The 26,222-nt window shown below is 42.7% G+C and overlaps 1 protein-coding gene across 3 annotated transcripts in view; it reads left to right on the top strand.

Moving 5' to 3' along the window:
- The window catches only part of TBK1 (TANK binding kinase 1), a 3,544,425-nt gene that overhangs the window by 1,618,317 nt on the left and 1,899,886 nt on the right, over window positions 1–26,222 (top strand). The window lies entirely within an intron of this gene.

Here is a 26,222-nt window from a genome sequence, read left to right as displayed (position 1 = left end):
TTTGCATCTCCAGAACTATGAGAAGTTAGGGACACTTTAATCCTGATAATAGGTTCATAGATTAGTACTAAGCTAACTGCCCTTGTGAGCCATTTTAAGCCTAGCCAATTATCCCTTGTGAGACTCAAACCCCATACCTTGTGTCTGTAAGTCAAACATCTTAACCATTAGGCCACCATCCCATAATGTAGTCTGTGTGTGTGTGTGTTTGTTTGTTTTGAGGAGGTTGTTCATCCTTACAGACACCTGGACATCAAGTTTTGGGTTGGATTTACAGTTCTTATCCTAGTGGCAGTGGAATGAGGAGCTTTTAATTCACCTCTGAGGAATTGATCTGTTGGCCTCTTGGCATCATTGTTACTTTTCCCCTGTTCCAGGTTGTGGTCCTCTTGGAACAGTTGCTTTACATGCTTCCATTGTCTGCCTTAGACTGAAGTGGTTGCTGCTGTCATTCTGTCAGCAGTGTTTTCTTCCCAGGCAGACGTTCTCGCAAGGCCACTTGGCTTAGTGTTTGCTCAGTACTTAGCCTTTTTGATAGTCCCAGTGTGTTTCTTTGGCTTCTTTAACCACTGTTGTGAGTCAACCCATAATACGACCCATCAAAGAATGCCCTGCATGTTAGATATATCAGATGTGTTCTTGCTGTACAAGTTATTTACCAAGAAGAGCCTCACTTATAGGTTAGGAGTACACCTTCTCCATCTCATTTTGGTGGGTTGGTCATCCAAATTACTAACAAGTTCCAGTTTTCCCAGTGGTGTATTTTTTCCATGTGGGACGAAGACAGCTTACCCCTTAAGGCTGAAAAACTGTTGTGCCTCAATACAAGGATATGTGGTTTGCAGTATATATTTTTTAAATATCATTATTGAATATTTATGACACAGGCAAACTTGTATTTATATAAAAGTAATCAAACCATATTAACAAGTTCACATTTACAAACATTAAACATCACATATATTCTTCTATGCAATATAATCAAACCAACATTACATAAGTTTATTTTTTACCTTCTTTTAAACCTCATTCCTCATCTAAAACATTTTTCTGCACGTATTATTCCCACAGTTTCCATTTTACTTTTTGTGTAATTTACTCCTACCCTTTTCTAAAGGTCACACTTTTTGTTCTTTTATATCTGTTGGAATGTTCACTACTTCAAGTATGGTTTGTTTAGACTTTTATTTCCATTTTTGAGTAATTGCTTTTTCTGACATGTACTAGAGTTAAACTTAACAAGGCCTTTACTATTCTAGGTAATTTGGATCCTATATCCCAGTTCAAAAAGTCATTTCCTTAGTTACACTCATTTGCTCACCCAGTATTCTTGACAGAGTTCTCTGTAGGGAATTTATAAATCTGCCAACTCATTACGCTCCAAAAACATATGTTCCTAGTTACTTCTTTCTCCCCCATTTCCCATCCATTTGACATCTACCTGGAGAAAAATTCTTTGGAGTCTGCTTGGTGTATAAAAGTACCTGGAGAAAAATTATTTGGAGTCTGCTTGGTGTATAAAAGTACCTATGCAAACACTTAGAGCCAAAAATCCTAAATCTTGTAGACTTTGTTGCATATTTGGGAGCTATACATATATTATATTATTTCTTTGTGAATTGCTTATCTAATCTCTCTTCCCAATCTAGTTTTGCAATATTTTATATGCCCTACTAGTTATCCCTTTTTAACAGCAGCTTCTGTTCTAGATTCAACTAAAAACTCAACCAGTGCAGGTCTTTCACTTTGGATTCCCCTATCCATTTCTTTTTACCTATACTCAGATATCATTCCCTGATAGGGAAAGTAATCTGTAATCTGCAGTCTAAATGTCATCTTGGCCTCTTCCCATTTGATTACCTTTCTTTCTCTAATTATTTGGTTCTTTTGCCAGCTTCCTCCCATACATTCCAGCCCCCTCTTTTCTATTTTCTCTACCCTTAATTGCAGTCATCCCTACTAGCAGAATCTCCTTTCTCCGTTCCTTTGTTGGCTTAGTTCTTAGTATACTTCCTGCTGTTTCTCCTGAAGTACCTGCATCCAAAATTCCAATCTTTATTTATTTCTTGAAATTTCCCACTGATTCATTATCATCCCTTTCCACTTTGAATTGTAGCCTTCTGTTTGTGTTATGAATAAGAGCCTTAACCATGAAGCTCTAACATTTTCCTTCAAATAAGTTAATCCTAAACCTCCTTGTTCTGTTGGAAGGATCAACTTATCCACTTGACTTTTGCCCTCTTCACCCACAAATAAAATCCTTCAGCTCTTTATTAATCACTATCAACAACATCTCCTGTGGTTGATAAAAATATCCCTGACCAGTGTATAAAATTAAAGGGACTAAAAACATTTTACTGCTTGTATCTTTCTATCCATATCAATAGGCAAGAGCTTGTAGTTTCTCAGGTTTTTGTGTTATCTTTAATAGTTTCTTCCCACTTATTCTTAGCTGCCATAACAGCACCCCTTTTAACCCATACTTGTAAATACTTAATTTTATTGTGTCCCTGTAATTATGTGCATTACTGAATGAATTTGTGTGGGTACATAATTTACATCTATAGCCTTTATATCTGATGTTATCCATGTCACTATTCCTCAATCTTGGATCTGAGCCGACAACGTTAGACAGCTTCAAGGCTCGAGCTCTTCCCACTCCCATGATCCCATGCTGCCCTCTAACCCCTCAGATCTCATTTGCCACATAAGCTTCAGATGCTTATTCTTGGCTTGAGTTTCCTGTATGGGATAAGTAGCTTTATTTCTAAACTTTTTTGTCAGGATATTTCTTGTAAAGTAGTCTTTATCTTATTAGTGTCTAGTGTAGCTCTTAGTGGTGTTATTTTTAGTCCTCCCCTCCCGTTTGTTTAGTTTGTTTATCTAGAGTGTGTTTTGGCATCCTTTTTGTTGTAATGGCTATTTCTCGCTGTTGCTAGAGATTAAGTTGCTTGAATGGTGTATAGTTTCTTAGTTGGTTAGTACTTGTGTGTGTGTGTGTTGATCATTTGGTTTCTTTTCCAGTTTTTGACTCGTGCTTGTTTTACCAGCTCTGTTTTTTTTGTGTCCCTTTGACTGCAGGTTGTTCCACCATGCCTGATAAGCCAGTTGGCTTTAAAAGATGCACCTCTGGCAGTTGGAAGATGCCTGTCTCCAATTTGCATGAGGAGTGTCTTTATTGTTTGGGCGCCGACCACTTGGAGGTTGAATGCAACAGTTATGTCTTGTTCATCCCCAGGGCTTTGGTCGAGCACCAAAACAAACTCCTTTTAAAGGGGTTGGCTCAAGGGGATCCCTTGGCTGAGTCCCCTGCCAAGTCTGGATACTCTGAGCACAAGAGGAAGGCCCCCTCACTCCCTGGGTCTTCTTCTTAAAAAAGGCGAGGCTGTCGGATCCTAGTGCCTTGGATCTGACTCTGGTCTCGACCTAGTCAGATCTGATGCTCTCGGGTCCTAGGCCCTTTGACTCTTCCCACAGATCTGTAGCTTCTGCTCTGAGGCACTTGGATCCGAGGTCACAGGAGTCCACTCCCGGGTTCAAGGCTGCCAGATCAATGACTTCGGATCCAGACCAGCCACAGATCTGGCTTCCTCTGATTCGGGTCATCTGGGATCCCAACGTCTGGATCCTTGCTTCCCGTCAGATCTGAGGCAGTCAGATCTGGGGGTTTCGGCTGGCACTATTATAGAGGATTTTCCCTCCGACCCTGACTTGTGGTAGTCCCCTTCTGCCTCCAAGCATAGTAGTCGTCCCTTAGAGGGGAGGTCCTCGGGATCTCGACATCCATCCCTGGCCATGACCTCCGCCTCTTCTTGATCCTCCAGGAGTTTGTTCCCTTTCCGATATGGACAGGATGATGCAGTCATTTCTCAAGGCTCAGAATGAGTTGGGGCTTCTCGCATCCCCTTCCCGTCTGGACAGGGGTCCATCACCTTCCCCTTCGTTGGCTTCTCCTCGTCCGACCAGGTTGCTTTCAGACTTTCATGGCCTGGATCGCATGGAGGAGGGAGAGAAGGGTCCCTGGGGACCTTTCTGTCCCTACCCCGTCTGAGTCCCTGACTACTTGTGCTCAGCCTACCCCTGGGCAGGCAGAGTCCCAGGCCCGACCTGTCCCCTGGAGTCCTTTGCAGGGGGTTCTGGACCTGTTTTTTCTGGACTGGTTCCTTTCACTTGGTGCTTCAGTCCTTGACAACTCAGGGCCAGTACTATGGATAGTACTGGACCTGTTTTTTCTGGACTGGTTCCTTTCACTTGGTGCTTCAGTCCTTGACAACTCAGGGCCAGTACTATCCATATTCCAGGTGGTACTGGCCTGCTCTGGTCCTTCTTCCCAGTTGGGCGTTCCTGCTGGGAGTGCCAGTGGGGCATTGTCCAATCCTTCAGCATTCCAGGTCATAGAGGGGACCTTTTCCTCCCAAAGAGTTTCCTCCCCGGCCTTCCAGGGACCATCCCAGCCCCTCCGGGCAGACTCCGCTCATCCTTTCCAAGGTCAGCCCTTTCAATCTAGCCTTCAGGCTGGATTTTGCCCCACTTGGGGTGTTCCTCTCTTCTGAATCCTCTCCAAGCCTCCCCTGGAGGAGGTTCCTCAGAAGTGATCGCGGAAGAGGAGGCACCTGGACTCCCCTGCTGAGTTGCTTGCTGAGCATACAAACCACGATGAAGGGAAAGGGTCCCCCAGATCTCTGCCCAAGGATGTCTCCTTTAGAGACCTCTTTTAAATCCTTAAGCTAAAGGGAGGTTGGTCTTCTCTTCCCCTGTCCTCTGAGGAGTCTGTCTTTCTGAAGACTTTCGGGATGAGACCATCTACCTCCTGGGTTTCCTTCCCTGCAGATGAACTTGTAGACATTATCGCCATCATGGCATGGAAGGAGCCGGATTCTGTGGAGCCTGTTCCTGAATGGGTGGAGAAATTCCTCACTCCCCCTTGAGACAAGCAGTTTTGGTCTAAAGTAGTGCCAATCGATGCAATCGTGGTAGCTACCACCACTAAGAAAGAGATAGCGGAACAGAGCACATCTGTCCATCCACCCAACCATGAGTCCTGGACGACTGACCGGTATGGGAAGCGGGTTTTCGCCTCAGTGGCATTCAGTCTGCAGGTGCTCAACTACCTGGCACATTTCGCCGGGCTACAAAAGGACTTGGTAAAGGAGGTTACCACATCCCTTTCTGAGGTGCTGCCTGCTGAGGAACTAGGTAAGATGTCCCTCAAGCTATCCACACTTTTTCCCTGGCTAATTCATCAATGAGGCTGATTGCCAGTGCTATGGAAGGTGCTTCTCAAGCAGCTGGCACGGGCATTACTGTTTGGCGTCATGCCCTGCTGCACCTTTGTGGATTTGCGGAGTCCTTTAAGGCATCTTTCACCAATGCCCCCTTTGATGGTCCTATCCTGTTTGGCCCATCGGTCAGAGACTCTTACCCACAGTGAGCAGAAAGGCAAGACCTTGTCAGCTGTGGGAATCAGATTTTCCACCCTTCAATGCTTCTTTTCCAAGATGCAGCAAGGGGCCAGGAAAATACGGTTTTGAAGTCACAGTCTGCTTTTCCACATGCTCAGGATGAGATCTCCTCTCGAGGTCGGGGGAGAGGGTTCAATGGCAGATGTCGCCTCAGGGACAGAGGGAGCCACAAAATCAGGGCTCCACGGAACCCTTCTCTGAGAAGCCCCAGTAGCGCTCCTGAAGCACTGCCTGACTGTCCTGCCCTGTAGGCAGTTGGGGGGGGGGTCATTTATCTGTGCACCCTTTGGCCTGGGCAAGTATTACAAAAGATCATCATCAGCCCCTTTTTTCCCATTTTTCTACATGGGGTCGGTGTATAGAGTTAACTGTCGCCAACTTTCTTGATTCAGTGCCACACTCCTGCTTTCTTCAGCACTCATGCCTGACTGTTGCAGATCTTCTTTCACACAGCCCATCTACCTCTTTGCTGGACATCCTCGCTTCCTCTTACCTTCTTCCTGTCTGTCCCAAATCTTCCTCATCAGATTGTCTTCTGCTTTTCTACACATGTGCCCACATCACCATAATCTGTTCTCTTTGATCTTTTCTGCAGTTGGAGCTACTTTGGCTTCTGCTCTTATGTCGTAATTTCTTCGTCTGTCCCACAGTGTGCATCCTGTCACCTTTCTCAGGCACTTCATTTCCATCACCTCTAGCTTCTTCAGCTGTTCTGCCTTTACTGCCCAGGTTTCTGTACCATACAGTAGCACTGGTCACACCACTGTCTTGTACACCTTATTTTTCCACTTCTTTGGCATTCTTCTGTCATAGACTACACCTGATACCATATGCCAGTTAGCTGCAGCCCCTCTGATTCTAGCTTTGACCTCTTCATTCAGACTACCCTTCTCCTCAACTATTCCTCTCAGATACTCTAAGCTGTTTACCTGTTCCACTATATTCCCTTCTATCTCTATTCTCAGCTTTTTTTTGATTTGCCCAATTTGCTGCCATTACGACTGTCTTATCTGTGCTTAGTTTCATCCCATGTGCTTTCAGATTTGCTTTCCATTCTCCTATCTTTTGCTGAAGTTCTAGCTCAGTCTGCCTGTACTGCCACATCGTCTGCATACAGCAGCTTTGTTGATCCATTCCCTCCAACCTGTTTGCTAATGTAGTCCGTCCACCAGTATGAACAGCAGTGGGCTCCAGAGCTGAACCCTGATGTACACTCACACCCACGGGGAACTCCTCTGTGAGGCCAAACACCGTGTCCGTACTTGAGTCATTGGTTCCTTGTACATAGCCTGCACTGATTCTACCAATGTTTCTGGGACTTCAAGCCACCTCAGTACATTGAGGAGGAATCTCCTGACCGGAGGAGGTGACTGAGAAAAGGGAAAAGACTAACCCTGGAAATGATGCTTAGCAGTGTAGATCATTGGGTGCTAAACATCATTTCCAGAGTTAGTCTTTTCCCTTTTCTCAGTCACCTCCTCCGGTCAGGAGATCCCTCCGCAATGCACTGCCCCATCAGAAGGAGCTAGCTCAAGAAGAAGTACTCAAGCTTCTTCAAAATATAGCCATTCAAGAGGTTACCCCCAGGACATGAGGATCCGGAACTTACTCTCGCTTCTTTTTGCTGCCAAAGAAGATGGGGGACCTGCATCCTATCCTGGACCTCAGCAGTCTCAGTCTGTCTGTCTGTCAAGAAGTTCAAGATGTTCGTGTTTCACTGTTGCCGTCATCACCTTTGGGTTATCCCTGTTGTGTTAGCCCTCGGTCAGCCAGAATACCAGAGTCAATGTTTTTTTTCACCGGCTGCCTTCGCCTGTAGTCTGACGTCAGGTCATCAGTGCTATAAAGCAAGGCAGCCGACATCATTACGTCAGTCTTTCTTGCCATGGAGCCCGTAGCAGAAGCAGTTCACATGAGTGCCGGTCGGTCGCTACCAGAAGTTGAATTTCAGCAGAAAACGTCTAAAGCCAAGTTGGGGTTTTCTTGCACTAACCGATGTCCAAAAAAGTTAATTGTCTCGCCTGTGGAAAGCAGATCCCACACCGAGACTTTCATTCTTACTGCATCACTTGTTTAGGCCCAGACCACAGCGTCCCTCATTGCCGGATGTTCTTCGTGTTTCACTGTTGCAGTCATTATATTTGGGTAATCTGCTGGTAGGTTGCCATCAGTCTGCCTGAATAGCAAAGTCTTGGGTCCTGTGTCTGGAGCTGTCTCCTCTTCCATGACGTCCTGCCGTCAGGGGTATAAAACATGCAGCCGACACCATTTTATTCAGTCTTTCTTGCCACGCGGTGCCCGAAGCAGAAGCAGTTCGCAAGTGCCGGTAGGCCGACTCATGAAATTTTCGCATTCGAGTTTCAGAACCGAAGTCTTCAAACTAAAGCTAAGTACCCCATTGGGTAAACTTTTTCTTGTTCCTTACCAATGTCAGTAAAAGTTAATAATTGCATTACTTGTGGGAAGCAAATACCTCATAAGGATTTTCATTTGTACTGTATTCCTTGCCTAGGCCCAGATCATAACGTGCCTTGCTGTCAGTTTTGTGCTAGATTTAACCAATGCACTATTAAGCATCGGTATAGTTTTGCTTCTAAATATTTTGGATCAAGATTTAATTATCCTGAAATGTCGTGGGTTAGCAATCAGACTACCGGAGTTCACAAAAAACACACAGAAAAAGACAGAGACAGACCATCGAGGTCCAAAAACTGACAACGAAGCTTCTCGCTTTTGCAGCCCCTGATACCTGCTACTTTTGAGCCGCAAGCCACTACCGAGACCCATTCAAAGTCTGGTATGCCATGAGATTCTCAGAGTATTGAACCTGTGGATGGTCTCTCCCTTGGATGGGTCTGGAGCCGCTGAGCAGCCACTGGCTTCTGAGGGTGTTTTCAGGCCTCAACATTTTTATAATAAACCAACGCCAGCCTTGAAAACAAGGTCAAAAACATCTTCTATGTCTAAAAAACCGATGCATGAACCACGTGCTCAGGCCCCTATGCCTAAAAAACAGATGATCAAAATGGCTGAGAACTTAATTACCTTGATCAGGGGTTCCCAACCCCCCCCCCCCCCTGCTAAGAGGCCTAGGCAAGGCACTGATTATGAATCTTCAGATCAGGTTTCCATTTCTTCTGATCAGGAATTTTTTATTCCACCCTATGAGGATTCTGATGCAGAGGAATCCATCCCATCTGCATCTCCTCCTGACGATTACTCTTTTGGACAGACTTTGTATACTTTAAGGGAAAATTTTCACTGGGACAGTCAGGACTTCTCTGAATCAAAAAAGAGGCTTAGGGGTTTCCTTCTTTCTCAGCATAGGCCTTTGGCTATAACTCCTGTATTAGACATTGTTGTTGATGTGTTTTCAGAATCAAGCATGGCTCCTGATTCCCTACCTCTGGCTCCTAGTAAGCCAGACAGATATTACAGGGTTCCTGACTCCCACAAATTTCTATTCAAAAGTCCTGCTGCTGATCCAGAGACTATTTCTCAGGGTCCTAAGGGTGTAAAGGCCTTTACAGCCAAAAATTCTACCCCCTCTGATAGAGATTCCAGGGCACTGGATAGATGGGGAAAGAAGGTTTATACATCTGCTACCTTGGCTATCGGAGCCTTCAACTGCCAGTTTCATATACTTAAATATCAACAGCATGTTATGGGTTTACTGAAACAGAAAATGATGATGATTTCTGATTGTGTGGAAAATAGAGTTACAGGAATTTTTTGCATTCAGCAGAACAGGTTGGAAAGCATACTTTGCAATGTGGTTTTGATTCCTTGGAGGCCTCTTGCCGGGCCACAGTTACTGGATCTGTGATTAGATGGCATGCCTTTCTCAAGGAGCAAAATCTGCCTGATCATGTTAAAGCTAAATTGTTGGTTGCTCCCTTGCAGCATGATACTCTGTTTGGTAATAAGGCAGAAGAGGTTTTAAAGAAAATGGAAGACCAAGCTAAATCTGTGCAAACTGTAAAAGATTTCTTGCAAGTGCAGACAGATTTAGTAGGCACTGGCCTACTAAAAATTGGTCCTTTCCTGTGTCCAGCAGAGCCACTCAAGGCAAATCCAGGTTCTCAATAGGCTCCAGATACCAATCACAGGGTTCTTACAGGTCAAAGCAATGGGGTGCCTCCACCTCCAAATCTGGAGGAAACAAAGCACAACTCTACGGTAAGCAGTCTCAATGACTTTCCTCTACCATCACCAAGCACTTATCTTTTGGCAGCCCCCTTGGGGGGAAAACTAGCACTTCATGCTCAAAATTGGCAGTTAATTACCCAGGACAAGTTGGGTATTGAACATAGTATCCCAGGGGTACAGATTTAATTTCCATACTTTGCCAATTCCAAACGGATGGCCAGATCTGCCACAAAATCAGTGGGTAGAGGTTCAGAAACAAGTTATGTCCCTCATGGATGTGGGGCTATTCAACCAGTACCAGAAAAGGAAAAAGGAAAAGGTTTTTATTCAAGACTTTTCCTGGTACCCAGAAAAGACAATTCTTGGCATCCATTACTGGACTTCTCGATTTTTAACACATTCCTGGACATTCCAAAATTCAAAATGCTGACTTTACAACAGCTACTGCCTATGCTGGGCAGGAACGCTTGGTTAGTGACTCTAGACTTAAAAGAGGCATACCTGCATATCCCAATAAGGAAATCATGCAGAAGATACTTCCGCTTCAAGGCAGGTTTTTTGCATTACCAATTCTCTGCACTGCCCTTTGGCTTATCTACTGCGCCCAGGGTCTTTTCAAAATGCCTGGCAGCAGTAATTGCATTCTGCAGACAAAGAAGCATACAAATTTATCCTTATGTGGACGACTCTCTCATTCAAGCAGAGGACAAGGACACTCTTCTTCAACATCTGGCATTTGTAAAAAAGCTTCTAACATGCCTAGGGTACACAATAAATGAAAATAAATCCCAACTGGTACCCTCTCAAATAATTACATTTTAGGGTGCAAGCTTGAATACAACTGCCCAGATGGCTTACCTTACGCCAGACAAACAAAGGCAACTGACAATATATTGCAAACAAATGGCAACAAAAACCCAGTTATCTGCAAGACAAATTCTGCAGGCTTTGGGGTTCATGGCATCCTGCATACTACTAATTCCATATGCGAGACTGCATATGAGGAAACTTCAATGGTATCTAAAAAGTTTATGGAGCCAACACTGTCACAGTCTGGAAACAATGATTTCTCTCATTTCTTGCCTACAACAGGTGTTTCTTTGGTGGGCAGAGACATGTCACCAAAACAAGGGACTGTCATTCACTCTACCTCTTGCCACCCAAACCCTAACTACAGATGCATCAGACTATGCTTGGGGGGGCCCACCTGGCAGGAAGATGCATTCAGGGCAAATGGAGCCCAAAACGAATGCATCTGCATATCAACCAGATAGAGATGCTAGCTGTTCAGAATGCTCTGACAGCCTTCAAGGACTTACTTCATCCAGTACAACTACTGATAAAGACGGACAACATCACAGTTATGTGGTACATAAACAAGCAGGGGGGGTACACATTGTTACCCCCTTTGAAGACTAGCCGTGGCATTGTGGAACACAGCTTTGACTTTCCAAATACATATTCAAGCTCATTTCCTGCCAGGAAAACAAAATACTCTGGCAGACAACCTAAGCAGAAATCTTATGGACCCGCATGAATGGAAACTGGATCCACAAATCTTCAGCATGTTAACACAGAAATGGGGGAGCCCAGACATAGATCTATTTGCCTCTCCCCAAAATTATCATTTGGGCAAATTCTGCACAAGAACTTGTCACAAAAATGCATGGAAAGTGGATGCCCTATCCTTCAGTTGGAAAAACCTATCAGTCTATGCCTTTCCCCCTCTGCCTCTTCTCTCCAAGGTCTTACTAAAAGTCAGGCAGGAAAAAGCAAAAATGATCCTAGTTGCTCCGGACTGGCCTCGCCAACACTGGTACTCACTTCTAAGGAATATGTCTCAACTTCCCCCTTGGTACTTGCCTAAAATACCTCATCTACTGTCTGAGCAATCAAATTCTGCACACTCAGCTCCAAACTCTGAACCTTGCAGCATGGCTGATCATTTAATTATTCAAACAACACCTCTTAGTAAATCTGTGATGGATGTCATTTTGGAAGCCAGAAGGCCTAGTACTAGAAAATCTTATGCTGATAAATGGAAGAGATTCTGTGCTTGGAACCAAGCACAAGGAACAGACACAGCAAAGCCCAATATTCCTCATATTTTACAATATCTGACTGAGATGCTTGACAAGGGCCTATCTTTTTCTTCAATAAAAATCCATGACTGTCCCATCTCGGCTCATTACAATACAGAGCTTCCCCTCTTTTCTCATTCTCTGCTTAAACAGTATCTTAGAGGGGCCAAAAATTTAAGGCCCCCCAGAAGATCACCAACTCCTGCATGTGACCTCAATTTTGTGCTGGAAAAGCTCACCCTGCCTCCTTTTGAACCAGCAGCTACTGCGGATATAAAATATCTGTCTTGGAAAACAGCTTTTCTCTTGGCAGTCACTTAAGCAAGAAGGGTTTCAGAACTACAGGCTCTCATGGCTGTGGAGCCTTTTATTGCATTTTACCTGGACAGGGTGTCCCTCAGGACCAATCCTTCTTTTATGCCTAAGGTGGTATCCAGTGTGGCTCTTAACCAGACAATTCACCTGCCAACATTTTACCCAAATCCACAGAACAAGGGGGGAGCGGATTCTGCATTCATTGGACGTACACAGACAACTAAGATTCTACTTAAACAGGACCAAATCTCTAAGAAAGTCTGAGCAACTACTAGTAGCATTTGCTGCAGGGTCAGTGGGGAAGGCTATATCAAAGCAGGCTATTTCTAAGTGGATAAGCCACTGCATTTGTTTCTGGTACTTGCACCATGGTAAACCTGTGCCCAAGGGGATCAGGTCTCATTCCACCAGGGCTGCCTCTGCCTCAGCAGCTTTCCTCAGAGGGGTTCCAACCAAAGACATTCTAGAGGCTGCAACTTGGAGCTCTGTTCATACCTTCACAAAGCATTATCATTTGCCTCTCTTCTCCAAATCCAGGGCAGGCTTTGCCACTGCAGTTCTGCAGGGCCTTATAGCTGCTCCTAATGCTGTTTAGTACTATCCTCCCATCCAAAGCTTTGGGATTCTACCCAAATGTAATGACTGCAACAGTGAAACACAAAGAACATAGTACAGTTGTGTACACTTACCATAAATGTAGATGTTTGAGTTTATTCACTATTGCAGTCCGGGTTACCCACTCGCCATCCCCCTTTTCTATACCTTTTCTTTCCTTCGCTATATATTAAAGCCTTTGTGGTGTATTTGCTGTTAGATGAAGGTAAAGTTTATGTTGCTAAAAGTGCATTTACATATATTTTTGTTTATTTTTATATATATATATATATATATATATATATTTTTTTTTTGCTCCCCATTTGGGGGGCACCTGACATCTGGGGCAAGAAAAACTGAATAAAATGGCGTTGACTGCATGTTTTATACCCCTGATGACCTGACGTCATGGAAGACGAGGCAGCAACCAACACAGGACCCAAGACTTTGCTATTCAGGCCGACTGAGGGCAACCTGCCAGCAGATTACCCAAATGTAATGACTGCAACAGTGAATACACTCGAACATCTACATTTATGGTAAGTGTACACAACTGTACTTTCTGTGCCCTTTTTAATGTGAGGACCATTCGCCATAGAGCTCTTTTTGTAGACAATTATTTTCATGTTCTGTCTTCGAATTCCAATATGACAGCCGTCAACCAACAATCTGTGGACATTCCGAAAAAACGTAGAGATAGAGAGAGACAGACCACACAAGGCTAAGCCTTGTGAATACTCAACCACTAAGCAAGTTGTCAGTTCTCCGGAATTCAATAAGGCCCTTTTGCCGCTCCTGCTGCCCGACTCAGTATCTACTCAGGCCTCTGCCGAGACCCTTTTTGGAGTCTGGTATACCGCAGAAATCTACTTGTCTCTGCCTCGATTGGGTCCAGAGCTGTGATGCAGGCACCAGTTTCCGAGGAGACCTTTCGCACTACCAAATCTAGACAAAAAAATGATGTCTGCATCCAATTACCGCTTCTCAGAGACCGACAGATTCTCTCAAACCTAGAAGTCAGGCCACCCCTAGGAAGTCTGCTTTTAGCCACCATCTTGCTACTGCTCCCCCACCCCAAGCACAAATGCTTAAAATGGTGGAGTATCTCATTTCCATTATCCGAGGTACTCAGACCCCTACTCCTAAAAGGAAAAGGTATCCTTCTCCAGAAATTAAGACAGACCAAGAGTCTGAGGAATCTGATTATTCAGGTTTTGAAGAGGAACAACATCCCTTAATTGCTTATGAGGAGTCAGATGCAGAGGAATCCATCCCTTCTGCCTCCCCTACATAGGAAATCTCATTTGGGGAAACCCTTCACTCCCTCGTGGAATATTTTCAGTGGGAATCTCAAGTCTTCTCACAGTCCAAGGAAAGAGAGTTTCTGGACCTGCCCCAGCACAGATCCCTGGCCATCCCACCTATTTTAGAAGTGGTAGATGATGTTTTCCTTGAGTCCAGCTTAGCCCCTAACGCCCTCCCTCCTGCTCAAAGTAAACCTGACAAGTACTACACTGGCAGGGGTGTCCAACCTTTTGGCTTGCTGGGGCCGCATTGAGTGAACAGAAATTGTCTTGGGGCCGCATATAAAATATATCATATAGTTAACTCTTTCACTGCCACAGGAGACCAAAGTCGACCTCCTGGCTGTACTGTAGGTGCATTCGAACAATTAATACATGTAATAAATGCCTAATATTTGCCTTAAAATTCTAATTCTCATTCTGATTTTAATTCTCTAATCTAACAGTTAACTCTAACATCTTAGTTAATATATAGATTTTTTTAACAAATAAACAGATATTCACTACAGCACTTGCATTTCTTACTTGGAAAACCACTCCAGCAGTCCATCTACATACAGTGTCAACATTAGTAGTCCTACAATACTATAATCCACAAAAACAAGCCAACAAATTTGCAATAAAGTAAAGAATTCACATTACTGACTTAATAAAACAATTCTGAATAAGCTACAAGAGGGTCTCACCCAAACAAATGACTGGTGCCAGAAACATGGCCTCAAGCTAAATGCCAAAAAATGCACAATCATCCCCTTTGAGGAGAGAGATGTCCCCACAAATTATCACATTAATAACAATGTTGTAAACACGCAATCAGTTGTGAGGTGCTTGGGCACCCAGGTTGATAGAAACCTGACTTTTGACCACCACGTTTTCTCCGTTGTACGGAAAGCTTTTTACATGGCCCACCTCATTAGTAAGGGTATCTCATCCAGGGACAAGGAGGTCATAACAGCCCTGTATTCTTCCTTTACAAGAGCAATTATTGAGCACAACACCCCGTTTGGCACATGCCTCAGCAAAACACCATGCCAAAAGAAAGACTACAACCATTTCTGGCAAAAAAGGTCAAAGGACTGAGTTCACTTAGTTATCCAAACAGACTAAAAAGCTTCTTGCTTTCCTCTGTCTCTCACTGGCCCCTATAAATTTCATCACTGGCTTGCTTTCCAGGCTAAGAAAGATCCTGCCTTAAGAGACTTTCTCCACCTCAGAAATACTGGTTATATTTAAAACACTCACTACAAAGACCACAGCCTTCACTGCAACATAAACAAGCCACTTTGTATGGACAGGTTCTTGATACAAAAACTTTCAACTTATGTAAAAAGCTCCTCTCATTATCAAACAATGTAGTTCAACAACACTACAACTGGATGGATAGCCATGAATGTACTCCTTAAGTAAGTAGCATAGCCTTCATCAAACCGGAAGGAAAATCCACATACTAAACTTTCCCAGCTGAATGGCTATACTGTCTAAGAAGAGGGGCCTATTTAACTAAGAATTCAATTTGCAAAAATATGTTCAGTATACATATTAAATCTCTCTCTTATATACACACACACACACACACACACACACACACACACACACACACACAGAAAAGGAGCCCCTACTTGTAAAATAGGCAACCTCAGTAATCACATAACACAGTCTCACTGATTGAAATTGTCTGGAAGTCAAAATATCTGAAAAAAAAAATCAAAATAGAAATGGATTCCTCCATGCAGTTTCTCACCACCAAAAGGACCATCAATAAATCAACAAATAACTGCTCAGCAAAAATTAAATCAATAAGAAATCCATAAACTCTCTAAGATCATACTACATACTGGAGTAAACATATAGCTTCCCTCCAATCTAAAGCCATTTGACATTGAGACATTTTAATTTGTGCAGAAGTTATTCACAAACCGACCGTTTACTAAGCTGTAATGCTGACCATCGCTTTTGAAAAAAACAAATTCCCACACAATGTCAATAGCTCAAAGTGAAGAAAGGATTACTTTTTTTTTTACTTATTATGTATTTATTTAATTTTGGAAAACATCTTTAAAACTGTTAAATTGATCACACACCCAGAAACACAGAAAAGTTATTGTGATAAGTAAGCCCCAGACTGCTGCAAGAAATCAGTCACAGCACACTATGCTTACATCTGAACCAATTAAGCATACCTGTGATTTCCAAAAGAATTAAAGTAGTGTAATGGGAAAGTTATTTGCAAGGTTACATGGCAGTTTATATTGAAAATAAGTGGAGATATTAAAAACGCTCTGTTTCTCATAATTATGCTGAAAAGTCTTCCAAGGTAAATACAACCTTCTGATTTAGCATGGAACCATACCGCTCAACCTTAGAGCAAGAATTCTGGACAAATACAATTGGGACACAGGCCCAAAAATAGTTATGCATCACAGACACCATTGAAACAAGTGCAGCTGCAAACATTATACATCACATATAATGTTTCTATCCCATTATTTTCAGTTAAACATTATATGGCTTATTCAATCCTGCCTTCTTTTGCAACAAAGAAAACTATACTTTGAAATAACAAATCCATTAAAAATAATAAAACACATTGGCTCCTTATCCTGCAACTTCCTACCTGCGAACAACCACAGAGCTTTCACTAAAACCAGGTCTGCTTATTTCCACAGAATGACACCTCTCCCTAATTAAGTCTAATGGTAAACAATCTACCAGGATCTGGACTACCTGAAATAAATTAAATTATGGCCTGTAAATTGCAAGTGCACTTTGTTTAATTAAACTACATTTCAAAGCCCATTTGCTGTATTTTTTCAGTAACATCCCAAGATCCATTTCCAGGTCACTTTACAAGACATTGGCAGTGGTAGACTTAGCATCCTTCAGATCCCTACAGGACCACACTCATACTGCTAACATTGTCCATTAAATGTAAATATCCATCCACTGTAAATGGCAAGAAGATGTGTCTTAAAAAAATCTATTTTTGGCATTCCTAGTACCCAAGTATCAGGTTTTGAAACGAAACATATTCTCCACAGTTTGTAAGTCTCTGTCTTTAATAATCATCTACTATTGCAGTACTCCCAACACAAACACACACATACACACTAAAACCCCCAACATTTAAAAAATGACATTGTGCCCACTTGATTTGCCAGTATTGATGATCCACCAAAGATATGCTTACTGTTGTCCAATCTACCACTGCTTAGAAACCACCATTGACAAGACAGTACTGGGTGATTTTTTTGTTTGTCAAAAAAAAAAACAAACTTTATATGTTACAGTCCCACATTAGTCAATCCATTACTGACCCATTAACCCTAGGCTGCTGTCTCTTTCTTAATCCCTGGGACTGCATTACCGTGGATGACTACTTTTATTTCCTAAGCAAAAGACACAAATTGGAAGATGAGGCAAAAATCCAGACATTCTTCGAAAATCCATACAGTTGGGAGGTATGATTTCATATTCAATACAACACTCTCCGTGTCAGAAAAGCTGCAATTTAATGAAAGTGTACTTTTAATGTAGGATGCATTTGTGAGCTAACTTTTTTGTATGTTAGCCTCTTTGTGCATGTGTCTCTCTCTCTGTCTCTCTGTCATGCACACGTAAACACACACACACACTTCTACTTTCATGCACACAAACATTCTGCTTTCATGCATGCACTCACTCACACCATACTTATCTATTAACACAGGTTAAGTGCTGTCTCTTTAAAAGGCAATGGCAGCAAATCCATAGACGAGTCCTGGGAGGGTGGCCTAATGGTTAAGGTGTTTGCCTTACAAACACAAGATGCAGGGTTTGAATCTCAAAGGGGATAATTGGTTAGGCTTAAAATGGCTCGCAAGGGCAGTTAGCCTAGTACTAACCTATAAACCTATAAACCTCTTCAGCAAGAACACACACACATTGATTCTTTGGCACGAAATAATGGCGCAAACACACAGACCCTTCTTTGGCGTAAAAAAATCAAAACTAGAAGGATGCTTTGGTGCATGCGCACACTGATGTTAGAGTTACAGGTCACGGCCGCGAAAATCACAACAAAAATGTGTTTTGGGGCATGCGTACATCAATGTTGGAGGTAGAGGTAAAGGGCTGCATGGCAGAGCTCTGAGGGCCACATGCGGCCCACGGGCCGCAGGTTGGACACATCTACAGTCTAAGATCATACTACATACTGGAGTAAACATATAGGTTCCCTCCAATCTAAAGCCATTTGACATTGAGACATTTTAATTTGTGCAGAAGTTATTCACAGACCGACCGTTTACTAAGCTGTAATGCTGACCATCGCTTTTGAAAAAAACAAATTCCCACACAATGTCAATAGCTCAAAGTGAAGAAAGGATTATTTTTTACTTATTATGTATTTATTTAATTTTGGAAAACATCTTTAAAACTGTTAAATTGATCACACACCCAGAAACACAGAAAATTTATTGTGATAAGTAAGCCACAGACTGCTGCAAGAAATCAGTCACAGCACACTATGCTTACATCTGAACCAATGAAGCATACCTGTCATTTCCAAAAGAATTAAAGTAGTGTAATAGGAAAGTTATTTGCAAGGTTACATGGCAGTTTATATTGAAAATAAGTGGAGATATTAAAAACGCTCTGTTTCTCATAATTATGCTGAAAAGTCTTCCAAGGTAAATACAACCTTCTGATTTAGCATGGAACCATACCGCTCAACCTTAGAGCAAGAATTCTGGACAAATACAATTGGGACACAGGCCCAAAAATAGTTATGCATCACAGACACCATTGAAACAAGTGCAGCTGCAAACATTATACATCACATATAATGTTTCTATCCCATTATTGTCAGTTAAACATTATATGGCTTATTCAATCCTGCCTTCTTTTGCAACAAAGAAAACTATACTTTGAAATAACAAATCCATTAAAAATAATAAAACACATTGGCTCCTTATCCTGCAACTTCCTACCTGCAAACAACCACAGAGCTTTCACTAAAACCAGGTCTGCTTATTTCCACAGAATGACACCTCTCCCTAATTAAGTCTAATGGTATACAATCTACCAGGATCTGGACTACCTGAAATAAATTAAATTATGGCCTGTAAATTGCAAGTGCACTTTGTTTAATTAAACTACATTTCAAAGCCCATTTGCTGTATTTTTTCAGTAACATCCCAAGATCCATTTCCAGGTCACTTTACAAGACATTGGCAGTGGTAGACTTAGCATCCTTCAGATCCCTACAGGACCACACTCATACTGCTAACATTGTCCATTAAATGTAAATATCCATCCACTGTAAATGGCAAGAAGATGTGTCTTAAAAAAATCTATTTTTGGCATTCCTAGTACCCAAGTATCAGGTTTTGAAACGAAACATATTCTCCACAGTTTGTAAGTCTCTGTCTTTAATAATCATCTACTATTGCAGTACTCCCAACACAAACACACACATACACACTAAAACCCCCAACATTTAAAAATGACATTGTGCCCACTTGATTTGCCAGTATTGATGATCCACCAAAGATATGCTTACTGTTGTCCAATCTACCACTGCTTAGAAACCACCATTGACAAGACAGTACTGGGTGATTTTTTTGTTTGTCAAAAAAAAAAAAAAACTTTATATGTTACAGTCCCACATTAGTCAATCCATTACTGACCCATTAACCCTAGGCTGCTGTCTCTTTCTTAATCCCTGGGACTGCATTACGTGGATGACTACTTTTATTTCCTAAGCAAAGACACAAATTGGAAGATGAGGCAAAATCCAGACATTCTTGAAAATCCATACAGTTGGGAGGTATGATTTCATATTCAATACAACACTCTCCCTGTCAGAAAAGCTGCAATTTAATGAAAGTGTACTTTTAATGTAGGATGCATTTGTGAGCTAACTTTTTTGTATGTTAGCCTCTTTGTGCATGTGTCTCTCTCTCTGTCTCTCTGTCATGCACACGTAAACACACACACACACTTCTACTTTCATGCACACAAACATTCTGCTTTCATGCATGCACTCACTCACACCATACTTATCTATTAACACAGGTTAAGTGCTGTCTCTTTAAAAGGCAATGGCAGCAAATCCATAGACGAGTCCTGGGAGGGTGGCCTAATGGTTAAGGTGTTTGCCTTACAAACACAAGATGCAGGGTTTGAATCTCAAAGGGGATAATTGGTTAGGCTTAAAATGGCTCGCAAGGGCAGTTAGCCTAGTACTAACCTATAAACCTATAAACCTATAAACCTCTTCAGCAAGAACACACACACATTGATTCTTTGGCACGAAATAATGGCGCAAACACACAGACCCTTCTTTGGCGTAAAAAAATCAAAACTAGAAGGATGCTTTGGTGCATGTGCACACTGATGTTAGAGTTACAGGTCACGGCCGCGAAAATCACAACAAAAATGTGTTTTGGGGCATGCGTACATCAATGTTGGAGGTAGAGGTAAAGGGCTGCATGGCAGAGCTCTGAGGGCCACATGCGGCCCACGGGCCGCAGGTTGGACACATCTACAGTCTAAGATCATACTACATACTGGAGTAAACATATAGGTTCCCTCCAATCTAAAGCCATTTGACATTGAGACATTTTAATTTGTGCAGAAGTTATTCACAGACCGACCGTTTACTAAGCTGTAATGCTGACCATCGCTTTTGAAAAAAACAAATTCCCACACAATGTCAATAGCTCAAAGTGAAGAAAGGATTATTTTTTTTTACTTATTATGTATTTATTTAATTTTGGAAAACATCTTTAAAACTGTTAAATTGATCACACACCCAGAAACACAGAAAATTTATTGTGATAAGTAAGCCACAGACTGCTGCAAGAAATCAGTCACAGCACACTATGCTTACATCTGAACCAATGAAGCATACCTGTCATTTCCAAAAGAATTAAAGTAGTGTAATAGGAAAGTTATTTGCAAGGTTACATGGCAGTTTATATTGAAAATAAGTGGAGATATTAAAAACGCTCTGTTTCTCATAATTATGCTGAAAAGTCTTCCAAGGTAAATACAACCTTCTGATTTAGCATGGAACCATACCGCTCAACCTTAGAGCAAGAATTCTGGACAAATACAATTGGGACACAGGCCCAAAAATAGTTATGCATCACAGACACCATTGAAACAAGTGCAGCTGCAAACATTATACATCACATATAATGTTTCTATCCCATTATTGTCAGTTAAACATTATATGGCTTATTCAATCCTGCCTTCTTTTGCAACAAAGAAAACTATACTTTGAAATAACAAATCCATTAAAAATAATAAAACACATTGGCTCCTTATCCTGCAACTTCCTACCTGCAAACAACCACAGAGCTTTCACTAAAACCAGGTCTGCTTATTTCCACAGAATGACACCTCTCCTAATTAAGTCTAATGGTATACAATCTACCAGGATCTGGACTACCTGAAATAAATTAAATTATGGCCTGTAAATTGCAAGTGCACTTTGTTTAATTAAACTACATTTCAAAGCCCATTTGCTGTATTTTTTCAGTAACATCCCAAGATCCATTTCAGGTCACTTTACAAGACATTGGCAGTGGTAGACTTAGCATCCTTCAGATCCCTACAGGACCACACTCATACTGCTAACATTGTCCATTAAATGTAAATATCCATCCACTGTAAATGGCAAGAAGATGTGTCTTAAAAAAATCTATTTTGGCATTCCTAGTACCCAAGTATCAGGTTTTGAAACGAAACATATTCTCCACAGTTTGTAAGTCTCTGTCTTTAATAATCATCTACTATTGCAGTACTCCCAACACAAACACACACATACACACTAAAACCCCCAACATTTAAAAAATGACATTGTGCCCACTTGATTTGCCAGTATTGATGATCCACCAAAGATATGCTTAGTGTTGTCCAATCTACCACTGCTTAGAAACCACCAATGACAAGACAGTACTGGGTGATTTTTTTGTTTGTCAAAAAAAAAAAAAAACTTTATATGTTACAGTCCCACATTAGTCAATCCATTACTGACCCATTAACCCTAGGCTGCTGTCTCTTTCTTAATCCCTGGGACTGCATTACCGTGGATGACTACTTTTATTTCCTAAGCAAAAGACACAAATTGGAAGATGAGGCAAAAATCCAGACATTCTTCGAAAATCCATACAGTTGGGAGGTATGATTTCATATTCAATACAACACTCTCCCTGTCAGAAAAGCTGCAATTTAATGAAAGTGTACTTTTAATGTAGGATGCATTTGTGAGCTAACTTTTTTGTATGTTAGCCTCTTTGTGCATGTGTCTCTCTCTCTGTCTCTCTGTCATGCACATGTAAACACACACACACACTTCTACTTTCATGCACACAAACATTCTGCTTTCATGCATGCACTCACTCACACCATACTTATCTATTAACACAGGTTAAGTGCTGTCTCTTTAAAAGGCAATGGCAGCAAATCCATAGACGAGTCCCTCTTCATCAAGAACATACACACATTGATTCTTTGGCACGAAATAATGGCGCAAACACACAGACCCTTCTTTGGCATAAAAAAATCAAAACTAGAAGGATGCTTTGGTGCATGCGCACACTGATGTTAGAGTTACAGGTCACGGCCGCGAAAATCACAACAAAAATGTGTTTTGGGGCATGCGTACATCAATGTTGGAGGTAGAGGTAAAGGGCCGCATGGCAGAGCTCTGAGGGCCACATGCGGCCCACGGGCCGCAGGTTGGACACATCTGTACTACAGAGTACTTGATTCTTATAAATACCCGTACAGAAATCCTGCTGCAGACCCAGAGGCCATTACACAGGGACCCAAAGGAGCTAAGACTAGTTCTGCCAAGAATCCTCTTCCTTCTGACAAGGACTCCAGAGCTCTGGACAGGTGGGGTAAGAAAGTATACACCTCTGCAACCTTAGCTATCAGAGCACTCAATTGTCAGTTCCATATGCTGAAATATCAACAACACACTTTGGAACAAATAAACAGAAGATTGCTACCTCTCCTGACTGTGCCAACTCAAAAGAGCTTGCAGATTTACTGCACTCTGCTTGTCAAGTGGCCAAACACTTATTATAATGTGGATGTGATGCCCTAGAAACCTCTAGCAGGGCAGCAGTGACAGGATCTGTTATTAGGAGATGTGCATGGCTGAAGGAACAACCTCTCCCTGATCATGTCAAGTCTAGACTTATTGCTGCACCACTAGATAAGGAGCACCTATTTGGGGGAAAAAGTAGAAGAGGTGCTTAAAAAGATGGAGGACAAAGCAAAATGTATGCAGACAGTAAAAAATTTCTTTCAAGTTCAACCTCCCAGATTCAGCAGGAACTTTCCCTCTAAGCACTGGGCTTTCCCTGCACCTAGCAGACCGGGCCAAGGTAAGCCCCGCAGGGACAGGCCATCCAGGCCCCTATCCCAGAGCCAGCAAAGAAGCAAACAGTGGACCACTTCCATCTCTAAGGCAGGGAGATCTAAGCTAACCTTCTATGGCAAGCACTCAGAATGACTTCCCCTCCCCCCTTTGCCCTCCCTTCACTCATCAGAAATTAGGAGGAAGGCTCACCCTCTTCAAAGACAATTGGGTTTCTGTAACTAAGGACCAATGAGTCTTAAATATAACTTCTGAGGGATATAAATTCTCTTTCAGCTTACTCCCAATTCCAAGACTGTACCCAGACCTACCCCCAAACCAGTGGGCAGAGGCATTGAAACAAGTCCAGACTCTCATATCCCAGGGGGCAGTAGAATCTGTCCCCCCAGATCAAACAGGAAAAGGTTTTTATTCCAGACTATTCCTTATTCCCAGAAAAGAGGGCACTTGGCCCCCATGCTGGATCTATCCAAACTGAACACCTCCCTGGTAGTCCCCAGATTCAGAGTGCTAACTTTGCAGCAGTTGCTGCCTATGCTAACAAAAAATGTCTGGCTAGTGACTCTAGACCTAAAAGATGCCTACTTCCACATCCCCATCGGAATTGTGCAGAAAACTCCTGCACTTCAGAGCAAGCTCTCAACACTTTCAGGTGTTCTTCGTGTTTCACTGTTGCAGTCATCACATTTGGGTTTCAGCCTGCAGGTAGCCCTCAGCCAGCCTAAATACCAGAGTCTTCGGATTTCTGCATCTGATGCTGTCACTTCTTCCATGACGTCAGGTCATCAGGGTTATAAAACATGCAGCCAATGCCATTACATCAGTCTTTCTTGCCATGCGGTGCCCGAAGCAGAAGCAGTTTGCAATTGCCGGTCGGCCGACTCCTGAAATTTTCGATGTTCTTCATTCCACATTGCTGCAGTCCTAACTATTGGGTAGTCCGCTGTCCAGTCGGCCCGAATACCAAAGTATATGGTTGACGTCGGTCAGGGCGCATTAGACTGACGTCAGTACGTCAGGGTACTAATGCGCATGACCGACGTCATATCCTCAGTCTTTTTTGCCGCATGGTCCGATGCAGAAGCAATTTTGCGAGTGCGGGTTGGCGTTCTGAAAGTTTTTGAAGTCAGAGTTTCGGACCGAATCAAAGTTGGCTAAGTACCCCGTTGGGGATTATTTTGGTTTTTTCTTGCCTCAGTATTTAACCGGATGTCAGAAAAAGTGAATAACTGTATTTCTTGTGGGAAACAGATACCTCATAGGGATTATCATACTTTGTGTATACCTTGTTTAGGGCCTGAGCACGACGTTGTTGGATGCCGCTCTTGTGCTAGATTTAACAAACGCACTATTAAGAGAAGGTTAGACTGTGCCAGGTTAGTGTTTGGGAAGCGTTGTAATTATAAAATGCCGTCGGATGCTCCGGCCGCTTCGCCAAAAGCGCAAGGACAAAGCAGCAAAGCCTAGAGGGGAAGAACCGACAGTCCCAGACGTCGGTTCTTTGGAAGGCTCAGTGGAGCCGGAGGTTCTGCCAGGTGTTTCTTTGGAGTCTCAGGGAGAGACTTTACTGTTACAGGATGTTTCCTCTCAGGAAGTAGGCCAGGCTGAGGGGGCTTCTCAGGTGGCTGTTCTTCCCTCTCTTCCTAAGGTGGTTAGAGCCTCCCCTTCTGTTTCCAAGACTTCTTTGAGAGGCAGGCCAAGTGTAGCTTCAGTGGGGGTTTCTCCTAGTGCTTCAGGGTCTTTGCCTAAGAAACATATGCTTAAAATGGCAGAGGATTTGATTACTCTGATTAGAGGTTCTTTGCCCCCTCCTGATAAGAGGCCTAGGGTGGAACCTGAGTTTGAGAGTTTTGAGCAATGTTCGGAGGCTTCTGAGTCTTCGGCTGAAGACTTGCAGGAGTATCCTCCTTATTCTGATTCTGATGTGGATGATTCTACACCCTCGGCTTCCCCTCCTGAGGATTTTTCATTTTCAGAGACTCTGCATTCCATGAGGGAGCATTTTAAATGGGAAGGTCAAGATTTCTCTGATTCCAGGAAGAGGCTTAGGGAATTCTTGTTTTTACCCCAGCATAGGCCTTTAGCTATACCTCCTGTTCTGAATGTGGTGGAGGATGTTTTTGCAGAGGCTTCCCTGAATCCTGATTCTTTGCCTCCTGCCCCAGTTAAACCGGATAGGTATTATAGGGTGCCTGAAGCTCATAAGTATCTTTTTAAGAGTCCTAGGGCAGACCCGGAAACTGTTTCTCAGGGGCCTAAAGGTGTTAAGGCTTCTGTTGTTAAAAATCCTGTTCCTCCTGATAAAGAGGCAAGGGCTTTGGATAGATGGGGAAAGAAAGTGTATACTTCTTCCACTTTAGCCATGAGGGCGTTGAATTGTCAGTTTCACATGTTAAAATATCAAAATTATCTCCTTTCACAATTGAAATCTAAGGTGGATGCTCTGGCGGAAGGTATTGAGTGTAAAGAGTTGCAGGATTTAGTTCATGTGTCTGAACAAGTGGGTAAGCATTCATTGCAATGTGGTTTTGATGCTGTGCAAGCCTCCTTGAGGGTGGCTGCCACTGGTTCTGTTCTTCGCAGGCACGCCTGGTTGAGGGATCAGAATTTAGCTGAGCATGTTAAGACAAGGATTTTGGATGCTCCTTTACAGTCTGATGTGTTGTTTGGTTCGCCTGTGGAAGCAGTTTTAAAGAAAATGGAGGACAAGGCTAAGTCTATGCAAACTGTTAAAGATTTTTTGCAGGTGCAGCCTCCGAAGTTTAGTAGAAATTGGCCTACTAAGGGATGGACATATCCTGCTTATGATTCCCAGTCTAGGGGTAGGTCTAGACGTGGTAGGGGCAGAGCTCAAGGTTCTTTTAGGCCTAGAACAGGGAGTTCACCTGCTCAGACTTCTGGTGAGGGCAGGGGTCAGTCCTTTCGTAAGCAGACCCAATGA

Source organism: Protopterus annectens, chromosome 11.part0, assembly GCF_019279795.1.
Source record: "Protopterus annectens isolate FY-2018-M chromosome 11.part0, PAN1.0, whole genome shotgun sequence".
Taxonomy (NCBI): domain Eukaryota; kingdom Metazoa; phylum Chordata; order Ceratodontiformes; family Protopteridae; genus Protopterus; species Protopterus annectens.
This window is presented reverse-complemented; position numbering and strand designations above follow the sequence as displayed.